This window comes from Physella acuta, unplaced genomic scaffold, assembly GCF_028476545.2.
Source record: "Physella acuta isolate Inbredline_101_S28 unplaced genomic scaffold, ASM2847654v3 ptg000245l, whole genome shotgun sequence".
In the NCBI taxonomy this organism is placed as follows: Eukaryota; Metazoa; Mollusca; class Gastropoda; family Physidae; genus Physella; species Physella acuta.
This window is the reverse complement of record NW_026731764.1, coordinates 257,501-274,914: the sequence shown is the minus strand read 5'-3', so window position 1 is coordinate 274,914 and position 17,414 is coordinate 257,501. Positions and strand designations below refer to the sequence as shown.

The 17,414-nt window shown below is 39.5% G+C and overlaps 1 protein-coding gene across 2 annotated transcripts in view; it reads right to left on the bottom strand.

Annotated features, from left to right (window-relative positions):
* The window catches only part of LOC131938479 (uncharacterized), a 43,551-nt gene extending 28,275 nt beyond the window's left edge, over nucleotides 1-15,276 (bottom strand). For both annotated transcript variants that reach the window (XM_059296536.1, XM_059296535.1), the window contains exon 1: nucleotides 14,774-15,276. The gene's annotated coding sequence lies outside the window, so the exon portion shown is untranslated. The remainder of the gene's footprint in view (nucleotides 1-14,773) is intronic.
* Between the last annotated feature and the right edge of the window lie 2,138 nt (nucleotides 15,277-17,414).

The window sequence follows — 17,414 nt, the reverse complement described above, 5'->3', positions numbered from 1 at the left end:
GGGAGGGCTGGTAGTGTCTAGTTATTACAGGGGGGAGGGCTGGTAGTGTCTAGTTAGTGAGGTGGGGTAGGGGAGGGCTGGTAGTGTCTAGTTATTGAGGTGGGGTAGGGGAGGGCTGGTAGTGTATAGTTATTACAGGGGGGAGGGCTGGTAGTGTCTAGTTATTACAGGGGGGGGGGAGGGCTGGTAGTGTCTAGTTATTGAGGTGGGGTAGGGGAGGGCTGGTAGTGTCTAGTTATTGAGGTGGGGTAGGGGAGGGCTGGTAGTGTATAGTTATTACAGGGGAGAGGGCTGGTAGTGTCTAGTTAGTAAGGTGGGGTAGGGGAGGGCTGGTAGTGTATAGTTATTGAGGTGGGTTAGGGGAGGGCTGGTAGTGTCTAGTTATTACAGGGGGGAGGGCTGGTAGTGTCTAGTTATTACAGGGGGGAGGGCTGGTAGTGTCTAGTTAGTGAGGTGGGGTAGGGGAGGGCTGGTAGTGTCTAGTTATTGAGGTGGGGTAGGGGAGGGCTGGTAGTGTCTAGTTAGTGAGGTGGGGTAGGGGAGGGCTGGTAGTGTATAGTTATTACAGGGGGGAGGGCTGGTAGTGTATAGTTATTGAGGTGGGGTAGGGGAGGGCTGGTAGTGTATAGTTATTGAGGTGGGGTAGGGGAGGGCTGGTAGTGTATAGTTATTACAGGGGGGAGGGCTGGTAGTGTCTAGTTAGTGAGGTGGGGTAGGGGAGGGCTGGTAGTGTCTAGTTATTGAGGTGGGGTAGGGGAGGGCTGGTAGTGTCTAGTTAGTGAGGTGGGGTAGGGGAGGGCTGGTAGTGTATAGTTATTACAGGGGGGAGGGCTGGTAGTGTCTAGTTATTGAGGTGGGGTAGGGGAGGGCTGGTAGTGTCTAGTTATTTAGGTGGGGTAGGGGAGGGCTGGTAGTGTCTAGTTATTGAGGTGGGGTAGGGAAGGGCTGGTAGTGTCTAGTTATTGAGGTGGGGTAGGGGAGGGCTGGTAGTGTCTAGTTATTGAGGAAGGTGAGACAAAACAGGTGGATGCTACATATTGTATGTGATTGAATCCAAAATGAAAATCACTCAGCCAATCACATCCTTCCACGCAACGACAGACAGCAACACCACTGAACCGTGACAAATTAAATACAATTTATTTTACCATCACATCCAGCGAAAAAAAAAAGACAAAAGCAAATCAATATACCGTCTCTAAGCAACGCAATAACGCCACTTCCCCACCCCTTCCCTAACATAGGAAGTTTTGTATCATTTTTCTACGACGACAAACAAAATCAGAATTCGTCCTCGTCTTTATTTGCTAAACAATTCCACGTTGCTACAAAAGCACGTCAATGCACAACTAGGCTATTTTTCTAAACCTTTACCATAATCGATTCTTTTGTATAGGAGAAATGAAGTCATTCAACTTTAAAAATAAATAAACAAGGCTTTGGTATTCATGTTTTGTTGAATGTACAACTTTGGCATTTTGACGCACAAGTAAGGACAGCCTGAGCAATTAGTAACGATTTATATATTGATTAATTGAATCAACATAAATAAATATGAATACAAGTTTTACAAAAACAAATACAAATATATATATATATATATATATATATATATATATATATATATATATATATATATATATATATATATATATATATATATATATATATATATATAAACGTTATTATGCGCCAATGCATAAAGCCATAAGATTTTTGTAAGCAGCTATCTTGGATTAGGCAGGAAACTGGGTTGAAAACTAGATCTAGATAGGGCCAGTTACAAAACATCTTCCGGAAACGACACGGAGCCAGTTGCGAAACAAAAAGTAGCCTGTTTTAAAATGGATAGCCTACAATCATGTTCTTTCACTGCTTTTTCTGCACGGTGTCAGTCTAAAGTGGGAGGGGTAGGGGCGAGATAAGGGGGGTAGGGGAGAGAGGGGGTGGCTAGGTTAGGGTCAACTTCAGGTCAGGTCAGCGCAATAAACATTGACAAAAGTCAGTAGCTTCCTCTCATACCGTATAGCAAGGGAAATAACTGGTTGAGTGACTAGTGATGTCAGTGTTGGAGACTACTCGTCGCCTCGTCATCACGTCATCATGTCATCACGTTATCACGTCATCACGTCATCACGTCATCACGTCATCACGTCATAAGTGTTTTGTGGCCACCAAGTTAGGGACCCAAATTGGTACACAGTCCTGCCCCTATAGAGGTAGCATCCCAAACAGTTATAATCTGTGTGTCCTAACCCTATCAATTTAGGGACCCACACTGTTGCAGTCTGTACTCCCCACCCCCTAGAACATGAATGACACACACTGTTACAGTCTGTAGTCCCCACCCCCTAGCACATGAAGGACCCACACTGTTACAGTCTGTAGTCCCCACCCCCTAGCACATGAAGGACCCACACTGTTACAGTCTGTAGTCCCCACCCCCTAGCACATGAAGGACCCAAATGTTACAAACACGAACCATATCCATTCAGATAATTCACCAGTGCTTTGGATAGCCCTCTTTACTTTATAATCCCTAATCATAAATATTCATAAAATTCAGCAGAGCTTAAAATAAGCCCTTCATTTATAGAAGTTCAGAACATGTACATCAAGCTGCATAAAATCCTTCTGAGCTTTAGCTCTGAACTTCAGAAACACTAACACGACAAAGATTTGCTAACAAAGAAGTATATTTTTCAACGGCTTAGAGTTTATTCCAACAAAGCAGCATACAATTGTCATTCAACAACTTCAATATTTTTTTTTATAGACAACCCATTGTATACAATTAGTCCTACATGTTAGGATAATAAATATGCTCCCCCACCCCCACCAGTATGTCAGGTACAAAAAACATTCATACTAATATTTTATTTATTTTACTTAAGTGATAAAAGCTTGTCATTAGTAGCAACTCGAACACCTCCCTAGGTGGGGGGGGGGGGGGGGAAGGGGGACGGGGGAGGGGGACGGGACGCCCATCTGATACCACAGGGTAGTTCATATAACTCGTTAGAGTTATCTGGGCAGATGTCAGACATGTAAAAAAACATGCAAACATTTCCAATTTACTTTTCTGCCTTCTTGCTTATCACCCCCCCCTCTTGCTATGTTATCCCCCCCCCCCCCTATAGCCTCGACAACCCTCACAGCCAACCCAACACGAATCCTTACGTGTGGAAAAACTTGTGATTGTTTAACGAGCATGCATTTAAATCGATCGCTGCATTGATCGATCTGTTTCTGGCAGCAAAAAAAAAAAAAAATCAAACGCAGGCGGAGATCACAGCTCGACGTGAAGTGATTTTTTTGTTGTTGTCAATCTTTCGTCACGTGGGACGGGTTCTTGTTTATTGATGAGTGAGGTCAAGGTCGGTAGCTTTAATTTGAGTCCATGATTTGTCTGTAGTCCCCCATTTGTCTGTAGCCCACCATTTGTCTGTAGTCCATTTGTCTGTAGTCCATTTGTCTGTAGTCCATTTGTCTGTAGTCCACCATTTGTCTGTAGTCCACCATTTGTCTGTAGTCCATTTGTCTGTAGTCCACCATTTGTCTGTAGTCCATTTGTCTGTAGTCCACCATTTGTCTGTAGTCCACCATTTGTCTGTAGTCCATTTGTCTGTAGTCCAACATTTGTCTGTAGTCCACCATTTGTCTGTAGTCCATTTGCTTGTAGTCCACCATTTGTCTGTAGTCCACCATTTGTCTGTAGTCAACCATTTGTCTGTAGTCCACCATTTGTCTGTAGTCCACCATTTGTCTGTAGTCCACCATTTGTCTGTAGTCCACCATTTGTCTGTAGTCCACCATTTGTCTGTAGTTCACCATTTTTCTGTAGTCCATTTGTCTGTAGTCCACCATTTGTCTGTAGTCCACCTTTTGTCTGTAGTCCACCATTTGTCTGTAGTCCACCATTTGTCTGTAGTCCACCATTTGTCTGTAGTCCACCATTTGTCTGTAGTCCACCATTTGTCTGTAGTCCCCCATTTGTCTGTAGTCCACCATTTGTCTGTAGTCCACCATTTGTCTGTAGTCCACCATTTGTCTGTAGTCCACCATTTGTCTGTAGTCCACCATTAGTCTGTAGCCCACCATTTGTCTGTAGTCCACCATTAGTCTGTAGTCCACCATTTGTCTGTAGTCCATTTGTCTGTAGTCCACCATTTGTCTGTAGTCCATTTGTCTGTAGTCCACCATTTGTCTGTAGTCCACCATTTGTCTGTAGTCCATTTGTCTGTAGTCCACCATTTGTCTGTAGCCCACCATTAGTCTGTAGTCCACCATTAGTCTGTAGTCCACCATTTGTCTGTAGTCCATTTGTCTGTAGTCCACCATTTGTCTGTAGTCCATTTGTCTGTAGTCCACCATTTGTCTGTAGTCCACCATTTGTCTGTAGTCCATTTGTCTGTAGCCCACCATTGGTCTGTAGTCCACCATTTGTCTGTAGTCCACCATTAGTCTGTAGTCCACCATTTGTCTGTAGTCCATTTGTCTGTAGTCCACCATTTGTCTGTAGTCCACCATTTGTCTGTAGTCCATTTGTCTGTAGCCCACCATTTGTCTGTAGCCCACCATTGGTCTGTAGTCCACCATTTGTCTGTAGTCCATTTGTCTGTAGTCCATTTGTCTGTAGTCAACCATTTGTCTGTAGTCCACCATTTGTCTGTAGCCCACCATTGGTCTGTAGTCCACCATTTGTCTGTAGTCCACCATTTGTCTGTAGTCCACCATTAGTCTGTAGTCCACCATTTGTCTGTAGTCCATTTGTCTGTAGTCCACCATTTGTCTGTAGTCCATTTGTCTGTAGTCCACCATTTGTCTGTAGTCCACCATTTGTCTGTAGTCCACCATTTGTCTGTAGTCCACCATTTGTCTGTAGTCCACCATTTGTCTGTAGTCCACCATTTGTCTGTAGTCCATTTGTCTGTAGTCCACCATTTGTCTGTAGTCCATTTGTCTGTAGTCCACCATTTGTCTGTAGTCCATTTGTCTGTAGTCCACCATTTGTCTGTAGTCCATTTGTCTGTAGTCCACCATTTGTCTGTAGTCCACCATTTGTCTGTAGTCCACCATTTGTCTGTAGCCCACCATTGGTCTGTAGTCCACCATTTGTCTGTAGTCCACCATTTGTCTGTAGTCCACCATTTGTCTGTAGTCCACCATTTGTCTGTAGTCCACCATTTGTCTGTAGTCCACCATTTGTCTGTAGTCCACCATTTGTCTGTAGTCCACCATTTGTCTGTAGTCCACCATTTGTCTGTAGTCCACCATTTGTCTGTAGTCCATTTGTCTGTAGTCCACCATTTGTCTGTAGTCCATTTGTCTGTAGTCCACCATTTGTCTGTAGTCCATTTGTCTGTAGTCCACCATTTGTCTGTAGTCCATTTGTCTGTAGTCCACCATTTGTCTGTAGTCCACCATTTGTCTGTAGTCCACCATTTGTCTGTAGCCCACCATTGGTCTGTAGTCCACCATTTGTCTGTAGTCCACCATTTGTCTGTAGTCCATTTGTCTGTAGTCCACCATTTGTCTGTAGTCCACCATTTGTCTGTAGTCCACCATTTGTCTGTAGTCCACCATTTGTCTGTAGTCCACCATTTGTCTGTAGTCCACCATTAGTCTGTAGTCCACCATTTGTCTGTAGTCCATTTGTCTGTAGTCCACCATTTGTCTGTAGTCCATTTGTCTGTAGTCCACCATTTGTCTGTAGTCCACCATTTGTCTGTAGTCCACCATTTGTCTGTAGTCCACCATTTGTCTGTAGTCCACCATTTGTCTGTAGTCCACCATTTGTCTGTAGTCCACCATTTGTCTGTAGTCCACCATTTGTCTGTAGCCCACCATTGGTCTGTAGTCCACCATTAGTCTGTAGTCCACCATTTGTCTGTAGTCCATTTGTCTGTAGTCCACCATTTGTCTGTAGTCCACCATTTGTCTCTAGTCCACCATTTGTCTGTAGTCCACCATTTGTCTGTAGTCCACCATTGGTCTGTAGCCCACCATTTGTCTGTAGTCCACCATTTGTCTGTAGTCCATTTGTCTGTAGTCCACCATTTGTCTGTAGTCCACCATTTGTCTGTAGCCCACCATTGGTCTGTAGTCCACCATTTGTCTGTAGTCCATTTGTCTGTAGTCCACCATTTGTCTGTAGCCCACCATTTGTCTGTAGTCCACCATTTGTCTGTAGTCCATTTTTCTGTAGTCCACCATTTGTCTGTAGTCCACCATTGGTCTGTAGTCCACCAACACTGCCCATACCTCCGACACTACCATTACTTTGCCCCCATAAGAACACGTACATTTTCTGTGCACAGATAAGCGGGGGCAATATTTATAGCTTGATGCCAGACAACAGGGAAGTGAGTGCCCTCAGATGCGCGTGCATTAGGTCATGTGTAGGGAAGGGTGTGGAAGGGGGGGGGGGAATCATTCACGAACTGGGCGGCTATGAAAAATCTCCGGGGTGCGAGAGTGGTATTTATAATTAGCAGCAGACGTCCTGCAGTTCTCTGGTCCAGGCATGAAGAAGTAGTTCAGATGTAAGACTTGGGCATCATTAGAATAACGGTCTTTATTTAAGGAGAGTAGAGCAGGCAGATGTAACACAAGGCATCATTAGAATAACGGTCTATATTTAAGAAAACACGGAAATTATAAAACATGTGTGATCTAATTTGAGCGTGAGAGTGACAACGTGAAAGAGAAATAGAGGAAGTTAGAAAGGGAAAAAAGGAAAAGAGACGCAGGAGAGGATATATATATATATATATATATATATATATATATATATATATATATATATATATATATATATATATATATAAAATTGTGAATTCTAGGAAAGAGAGATAGAGAAAGGAGTGCGAAAATAAAAAGAGCCGACTTGCCAACAGCCAAAGTTAATTACTCATAGATAGGGTGCCCTAGGGTAAGTGGTAGGAGGACGTGTGAAGGGTTTATGGGATAGAAAAAATGGGAACAATAAAATAGTTTTCTCCAATATTCTATTGAATTTAGATAAAAGGTAATTTAGATTAGCTGTCTTCAGTCAACGTAGTGCAATCACGGAACGGTCTAGTTAGAGTTTCAAGTCAGTTAGTCTAAAACACTTCATTTATTGGTCTAGTTAGGGCTTTAAGACTAGGTCTAAAACATCCACGAATGGTCGAGTAAGAGTTTCGAGTCATTGTCTTAAACACGTAACTTACCGGTCTAGTTAGAGTTTCAAGAAGTTAGGTCTAAAACATATAACTAGGTCTAAAAAACAAGATAACATTAATAGATTGAATCAAACATTTTGTCCCCAATCAGTTTCTTAAAAAAAAAAAAAACTCACAGTCAACGTATTTACGAAACTTAGTCAAGAAGTAGAGTTCAATAACAAGACGCAAGTGGTTTTAACAGGTGAATTAAGTGCCTGGCACTTGGATATGTTGTATTACTGGTCCGTCTAATAGTTTAAACAACAGGTAAAAAAGGCACTTTGTTTCAAGGAAGTTTTAAAACACGAGAGTAATGGCTTAGGAAGACTTCGTGCCGTGGCATAACATATGGTGGAGATCAAGTACTGTTGATATGTTGCCAGGGTTTCAATGTGTTCAGTAGCGCCTGGGCTAATTAATTAAATTTGTCGGGTACAGATTGGTCCACACTTTGCGCGTGCTGTTGGCACGTGCAGGTCTCACGCGCTTCTCACCACTAACATCATTTAAGTCACGTGGTGGACTCGTCAAGACTGACACCTAGCGCTTTCTACACACTGTGTTTATTTATAGATTTTTTCCCTTATCTTTCAATATAAAATTATTGTGATAGTTTTCATTAAACTACTCACTTATCATCCCTCCCTCTCTCTCTCCCTCCCTCCCCCTATCTCTCTCTCTCTCTCTCTCTCTCTCTCTCTCTCTCTCTCTCTCTATATATATATATATATATATATATATATATATATATATATATATATATATATATAAGAATAAAGTATTGCATTATTAACAGAGCTATTATTCAAAAACAATAATCTCCATATTACGCAATGCTATCTGCTTGGCAGAGTTCCAATCACTTACATAAAAGAACGATTACCTTGTGTCTGTGCTGTTGCTTAATTCTCTCGCCTGATAGTTAAGACCTCATAATTTTTATTCACGAGTGATGCCCCTTTTCTGTACACTTCTGACGATAATAGCTATCCGTGCCTTGAAAATTTTTCACAAAATGAAACTGATTCTGCTGGGTTTAGAAAAAAAAAATCTCTAAAAAAGAAAATTCTGAATAAGAATATTCTAGAAAGATTTCCATTTTGGATAACGCGGGTAAAAAAAATGTTAACTTGGGTGACTGGCATAATAAGCTAGCCTGGTTGGGAGGAAATCAGAGTATGAATGATGTGTTTGGCTATCAATGCTGAGTCGTGGTGTCCTATATCTCAGGTTAGGAGCTACACACTGATACATACTAAACAACAACAAACACAAGCCCAGAATACTCCTGTGATTTTTATATAATTTGTTACAGCCTTCTGTTTAGCTTTGAGCTATGTTTTTCAAAAAGTAGCATTCACATTGCTCTTGTGTTCAGGCATTTTACACACAATATTCGTTTGTTACTCAGGATATATATATATATATATATATATATATATATATATATATATATATATATATATATATATATATATATATATATATATATATATATATATATATATATATATATATATATATATATATATATATATATATATATATATATATATATATATATATATACCCACGCATAATTTTCAGACCTTGGTGTAAAGTGTATGATGTGAGAAATCACTAGAGCTTTGTAAAAACAAAACAAAAAACTGCAGTTTTCAACAAAGTTTTTCTACATTCCAGCATGACGTTCTCAGTTTAGAAAAACGCTAATCTAGGAGTTTGAAAACTAATTAAAAAACTCAATTAGGCACACATTTTTGACAGCTCCAAACAACGACTTGATTAGCAGACGACGAAATCGATGCTTTTAATTTTTTGAACTTGATTGCTAATTTTTAAAACTTAATCATTAAACGATATGAGAGGAAATGGACATTTAAAAAATGTTTGAGATTTATTTTCGTGCTTAGATCGATGAGAACCAATTCTCTGAGAGCGATATTGCATCTTGCAAGCTTAGCCACAGCAAACTGTCCTCCCCTCCCTCCCTCTCCTGCCTCTCCCTCCCATCCTCACAGAGTGGTCGCTTTGATTTCGCTGTCGACACTCAATCAATATTTTGATTCATCGAGGGCTCTATGATTAGCAGGGAAAACGATTCGCGCCTGAAATACAATCTCCTTTGAGAATCCATTCATCAATGCGTCATCATTTCGACGGGAAATGTGAACGATGGCGTAGATTTGTTTATTTTAAATTTAAATAATAGCTTACCCTCAGACAAGCCGAGCAGCTTTTGATGGAATAGAAAGGGAATTTTAAGCACTGACTGCATTTTTTGTTTTGTGTCTTTATCTTAAAACTTGATTTTACTTTTATAATTCTAAAGTTTTAACCATATTGTAGGGGTTTCAGGCCTGGGGGCTATTTTAGAGAGATGGAGTGCTATGGTCTAAGGCTAACAGGCTAGCCTGCTAGTCGCACAGTGCTATGGTTATGGGCTTACAGGCTAACACAGTACTATGGTTAAAGGCTAACAGGCTAGCCTAATTCTAGTCACATAGTACTATGGTTAAAGGCTAATAGGCTAGCCTTATTCTAATCACACAGTGCTATGGTTAAAGGCTAACTGACTAACCTAAGTGCTAGTCACACATTGATATGGTTAAAATCTAAGAGACTAACCTAAGTGCTAGTCACATAGGGCTTAGGCTTAGGCTATTTGTTATCTTAAGAAATGCTCAATTTTCGCCCAATTTTCTAAATCCTACTAGGGCTGCTAAATTTTGACAATTAATTAACTATCTCTATATCCTAGTGTTTTGTATGAATGCTAGTCAAAAGCGAAACAATATGGACAAAATTGAGAGTCCTTATGACTCATAGGACATAGTTATGCTCAAGACACAGACTTAGTACATCCTCACTAATCAAACAACAGTCCCTCTTACTAACACATGCCACAGAAAAAAATCCCTCAAACAATGGCACTGAGTTCTTGCAAACCCGTCGAGTTTCTAAAGGTTAAAAAACTGAACAGGCGCTCAAAGGAAATGTAAAGTCTGGCCGCGGCGTCAACCAGTACAAGCAGTATAAAAAACTCTTGAAACCAATATGATAGTCCAGACCAGACCAAACGGCTTTAACCCCCTCGGGCTTGTCGGGTAGGGTAGTTTTTTTTTTCAGGAAATATTTTTCGTGCGGTTAATTAATTTAGAATATTTTGAATCCGGGTCTATTTCTGATTAGGAAAAAAAATGTATTTAATTAAAATATGAGCAGCTATGAGTAGGAAATTAAATTTGCAATATATAATCAAATACGGAAAATAAGACGGCAGTGCAATGTATGTAATACTTGACGGCAGTTTAATGTATGTAATAGGCTTTGTTATTAGCTCACATAAAAGATCACACATAAAAAGGGTCACACATGAACAGATCCATAGATTGTCGGCAACAAATCTATCCACAAAGGGTCACCCATGAAAAGATTCTTACATTGTCTATGAAAACTATCCAAAAAGGAACACCCATAAAAAGATTCTTATATATTATGTTACATTTATATCCAGAAAGGATCCTCCAGACAGATTCCTCGATCTCTTGTTGAAAATTCTTTAAAACGTTTCACCGCCTCTTCTCTCTCTTGTAAGATACTTGCTGAGATTTGTCTCGTGTAAGACACTTGCTGCGATCTTCGGGCCACTTATAAGGTGCCAAGAAGGCTTATCAGATCTGCGAAGCTGGATAACATACGAACGATTTGTTGACGTGGATTTCCTTTGATAACAAAAGTTCTTAACATTTTGCTAAGAGGAGTGAAACATATTTTTTGTGAGCTTAGTGGGTGTGGGGTGGGGTGTGAGGTGAGGTGAGATGTGCGGGTGGGGGTTGGGGTAGGGGCAGTGTCTGAAACGATACAAGAAAGTCCGGATTAACATTTGCACTCTAATGAAGTCCATATTTGGAACCCTAATTAGGGGAATTCTGGGGAAATGAGAGACTTTGTTAATAACTACGAACCGGTCTTGTGGACATTGTATCCGTTACACTTGGGACAATGCTGGGGACTTTAGTGGGGACAAAACTGGAGAACATACGAGAAGACAGATGGGAACAGTGTGGTATAGTTCTAACTAATTAGAACCTCTTTACAGATATTTAAAACTAGTGGTTCTTAGACTGACCAAAATTCTAACAGAATATAAACACACACACACACATATATTTAAACATTCTAACTCAACATGTATAACATCCAAACACAAACACATTTAAACATCCAAACACAAACACAAACACATTTAAACATCTTAACATAAACACATTTGAACATCCAAACACAAATACATTTAAATATCTAAACACACAAACACATTCAAATATCCAAACACAAACACATTCAAACATCCAAACACAAATACATTTAAAGATTCCTACACAAGAAACATATCACAAATCTACATACAATTAATATAAATTTCGTACATAAACGCACATTTTCCAGCACCTGAAAATCTAATCAAATATGTGGTTACTTGGATGTGGGAGTGATACATCTTTACGATTCGATCTGCTTTAGTAATTATTTAGTCTGTAACGTGTTCAGTAAAATGTCGCTTTCATTTGAAACTAACATCACACGGATTCTACATAACTTCGTTTGTTACATCGCGCTCAAAATGTATCCTTTATTCAGATGCCAGATCTCTAGACCACTCCCCTCCACATCAACATTACCCCACCTTACACCCCTGTAATCAACCTTACCTCAGCCCTTGTAATCAACATTACACACCTCCCCATCTTATCAACATAACCCCCCCCCCCCACCCTTCTAATCAACATTATCGTTCCCCCGGTACCTGCACATATTTATTAAAATGTTGACTTCGCTTCTCCGCTGAGAAGAAAAACAAACAGAACTTTCGCGATCTGCGCCAATTATTTTTAAAATAATTTTAATACAAACGATTGAAAACAAAGAACAACACTACACATATTTCTATGAAAATCAAATCAAAGGAATAACTGTTAGAAATACTCTTATTTTTTTAAAATAGATCTATATGTATTTGCAAGAATAAAAATATGTTTTACGTTCTGAGATATAATTTCAAGATTGTTTCGTCGTTCATCAAGGTGCACAATTTTTGGTCAACTTTATCCTGTGTTCCAAAAAAAATCAAAATAGGACAAGCTGACCTTGATAAATGGTCAACGTAGTGCACAGTAATTTTTTATCTGACGTAGTACGCAATAATTTTATCTGACGTAGTACGCAATAGTTTTTATCTGACGTAAAACGCAATAATTTTATCTGACTAATACGCATACAATTTTCTATCATCCATAACAATACCAAGTTCTATACCATGTTTTATATAGTTAAAGACTATTTTAGGTTCAAAGGGAAAAATTCCAAGTTCAACACAATGTTAGTCTACTTTAGATTCGTACAGAAAATAACAACTTAAACATAATTGTGATCGTCTGCTTTAGATTCATACAGAAAAAGTCGAAGTTCTACCCAGTGATATTCTAATTTAAATTCATTATAATACCCAGACACAGTCACCAAAAGACAGACATTATTTTGTACGTTTTTAGGGGGGCTTTAGAATCAAATTTCTGGCGACGTTTTTACTGAGCTGTCACTGGCAGACAGGGTCCTTGATTACATTGGTAACAAGGGTAGGGAGGGGGAGGGTAGATGGGCATCATTGATTTCTCCAAACCAAAATTCAGGGAGAGAACCTCTCGTCAAAGGGAGAGAAGTACTTAGCCCGTCTAGAGGTGATTGGAGGGTTACGTTTGCTATCCAAGCTTTGTCAAGGATTTATTGTTAATCAATTGTCGTGTAATCTATGTTTGTTTTAGGTTTTAAAAGTGTAGCATTTTATTCGGTTAGGATAAACACTTTTGTCTTTAATTGCGAAACTATTTTTACTTTGCAAACTCTTTGAGATATAATGGTATTTTTAAAAAATTATTCATCAAAGAGATAAATTAAAATTCCTAATACAGCTGTTTGAAAGGAAAGAATATTTTTTTTGAGATGTCTCATTTTATTTTACATATCATCCATGCTGCTTAAATTTTATTTTCCTTAAATCTCAAGTTTATTTCAGCTCTAGTTATAAGCTCTTACTCCTCCCCCCCCCCAACCCCAACCCACCACTAAAAAAATAGAAAATGCCCTTCAATTTCTTGTTTATTTCGTTTTTTAACCCCTCTTCCAAACATAGAAACACCGAATCGTCGTTCAATTGAATATTTAAATTTTCAAGTTTAAAAAATATATTGAAATTAGACGGTATGTATTATGACTAAGTACATCATTTTCAATGAATGAAAGTACATGTCAGAAAGAAGAATTACTATTGTTAATATATATCAGTCCTCACAAGCCGATGATGAAAACTGTAATACTAAAGCCAATATGGCAAGGTAAACTGACGCTGTAATTTCATGTCTGAGGCACACACACACAAAAAGAGAAAAAAATTCTGAAAGCCATCTTGTAATATAATCTCAGTGTAATGTTTAAATATGTTCTGCTTAGTCTTATGGCCTGTTAGCATATCAAACTTAACCCGACCAAATCTGTTTTAATGCACACGTTTTAATCTAAATTAAGATACTATTTTTTTTTTGCTTTTATTTACATTTTCTTTAAAATGTGAGTAATCTGGCTACTATCCAAATTATCTTTCTTTATGCCAGACCTAAAAAATAAATAAAAAAAAACAAACAAAACCAAAACAAAAATTAACCAAACTGGTTACAGTAGATAGACCAGTTAATCATTGATGTAAATGTTCATGAACAAGTTTTTATATATCTGCGCGTGAACATCGTTTTGACATCTCTAGTACATGAACTAGTAATTTGAACATGCCATTATAATTATGTACGTGTCCCCAGGGTCATGTAGGCAACAGTTAAAAATTGATGTTAAGAGCAAAGTATAGATGAAAAACATTACGGGTATTGATAAAAATGTTGGAATCTTAGAAAAGATGTAGAAAAGTAAAACAAAAAATATGTGTCCGTAAACTAAACTTTGTTTTCGGTACACAAAATAAAGTTGTCATTAAATTGATAATTGTTCTCTGTAAACTAAATATAGTTGTTAGTAAACATTTTGTTAAGAGCATGCGAATTTTAGTAAAGTTAATTTTTTTTACCATATAAATTTGCCAGTGTAGATATTAGTAAATTACGCTCATGCAAACATAAGTAGCTTAAACTAAACTCAAGTAGAGGTTAATAAAATAAATCTTTGTTGATGTTTCTGTAAAATAAACCCATATGGATCTTCTAAGTTAAATTTCCTACGCGAAATTATTTTAAAAAAAATCTATATTATTATATTTAAAGGAAAGAAAAATGAAACCTACGTAGGTATGAAAATAATAGTACATATACACACACACACGCACACACATATATATATATATATATATATATATATATATATATATATATATATATATATATATATCTTACAGCTGCCAATGTGTAAGTAGTGGCTACACATTTAACAGCCGAAGCTGCGCAGTTTCCGATAAATCTAAGGCAACCCTCTACTCAGTAAACACACTTGAGAACTCTTACCTTTCTGTAGGTAAAAACAACGTAGACCTTTGCTAGCATTGTCGTCTGCTCAGTGCCTGCTAGTCACCATCTTGATATTCCATGAATATCGTCTGCGGGTCGGCAGGAAGGCGCCGTCAGTTCACACTCGCCCTCACACGCGCGCTGGTTCTTCCAACTATTGATCCACTGCTCACCAGAAATACAACTGTCTACACACTGTTCGCTTGTGGGGATATAACGGTCATACTAGGGGTGTGGGGGTGTGAGGGGTGTTCATGAACAAGTCTAATATAACGATAGTTCATATCACAAGTTGTTTTTATTTACATTTAACACATACACATCGCGTATTCTAAAAATAAACACATCGCCTGAAAGGTAAAATTGGAAGGTAAATACCGCAGCGAAAATCTATTTTTAGCAACTCACTTTAAGTGTAGCAGAAATTGCCGGCTATAATTTGTGTAATTCTCTGAGGTAATCCTTGCCTTGGTGCTAGACAAGGGTGCTGTTTTGAAGCAGCACACGAAATTTAGGAATGCAAACCAGATAGGAATACGCACGCGCGATGACGTAGGGGAGTTGTAGTCATGGCAACGCGAAGACAGGGTAAGGTGGTATCGAGCAGACGAAATGGAGGTGAGGCGTGGGGGAGGAGGGGGCATTGCACTTGAATTGGGGGATTTGGGAGGATGTTAGAGCCTCTTATGTTGAGAGGCGGGGGAGAGGCTGGGGGAGAGGTGGAAGGGGTCATTGATTGGAAACTGAGTAACCCTGTACATTTTCGTGGGAATAGGACCCAGTACATCTTACTGTGGGTAGGACCCAGTACATCTTACTGTGGGTAGGACCTAGTACATCTTACTGTGGGTAGGACCCAGTACATCTTACTGTGGGTAGGACCTAGTACATCTTACTGTGGGTAGGACCTAGTACATCTTACTGTGGGTAGGACCCAGTACATCTTACTGTGGGTAGGACCCAGTACATCTTACTGTGGGTAGGACCCAGTACATCTTACTGTGGGTAGGACCCAGTACATCTTACTGTGGGTAGGACCTAGTACATCTTACTGTGGGTAGGACCCAGTACATCTTACTGTGGGTAGGACCTAGTACATCTTACTGTGGGTAGGACCTAGTACATCTTACTGTGGGTAGGACCCAGTCCATCTTACTGTGGGTAGGACCCAGTACATCTTACTGTGGGTAGGACCTAGTACATCTTACTGTGGGTAGGACCTAGTACATCTTACTGTGGGTAGGACCCAGTACATCTTACTGTGGGTAGGACCCAGTACATCTTACTGTGGGTAGGACCCAGTACATCTTACTGTGGGTAGGACCTAGTACATCTTACTGTGGGTAGGACCTAGTACATCTTACTGTGGGTAGGACCCAGTACATCTTACTGTGGGTAGGACCCAGTACATCTTACTGTGGGTAGGACCTAGTACATCTTACTGTGGGTAGGACCCAGTACATCTTACTGTGGGTAGGACCCAGTACATCTTACTGTGGGTAGGACCCAGTACATCTTACTGTGGGTAGGACCTAGTACATCTTACTGTGGGTAGGACCTAGTACATCTTACTGTGGGTAGGACCCAGTACATCTTACTGTGGGTAGGACCCAGTACATCTTACTGTGGGTAGGACCTAGTACATCTTACTGTGGGTAGGACCCAGTACATCTTACTGTGGGTAGGACCCAGTTCATCTTACTTTGGGTAGGACCACTGTTCTTTGTAGTGATGGTAGAATCCCCATTCTTCTTAGTGAGGGTGGGACCCCGGTAATTTATAGTGAGAGTAAGACCCCCATTCTTCTTTGTGAAATAGGGACCCCCGTTTTTCTCAGTGATGATAGGACCCCCCGCCCCCCCCCCCCCCCGTTTTTCTTAGTGGTGAATGGATCCCCCCATTCTTCATAGTGAGGGTATGACCCCGGTTCTTCATAGTGAGGGTATGACTACCGTTTTTATTATTGAAAATAGATATTCTAATGCGTTTTATTGAAAGTATGACCACATATCTTCTTAGTAATTTTAGGACATACATTTTTTAAGGGTATGACTCAAGTAGAAAGAGGACATTTTAATGAGGGTAGGAACCCCAGTACATTTGAATGAAGGTAGGACTACAATACACCTACCGAGGGAAGAACAAGAGCATTTCTTAATGCAGTTAGGGCCCCTTGTATTTTTTTTATTGACGGTAGTACCCAATTCTAACCCTAACCTCAACCCCATCCTCCACACCTATTGTTACTTCAACCCCCCCCCCTCCACCCCATCATCAAAGCTCCAGCACTGCATTGAAAGTTTATTCTCCTTAGCCACCTTCTCTCAGGAATGTGACGTTTTTCGCCCACCATCTCACAATACGCACACACAAATACTCACACATACATAAACACACACACACAGATAACGTTCACATGAAAGCTTGACAACCTCTCCCTCCCACCCTCCCTCCCTCCCCATCTCATGTAAACAAAACCTGACAGCGATAATCCTCCTACCCTGAATAATTCTATACAGAAAAAAAAAATTAAAAAAATTTATGCAGAACTCTTGATATTATTTTTAAAATATAGATTCAACAAAAAATGCATCAATGGTAATTACCAATTAAAATGTCTGTCAATACGAAAATGTAT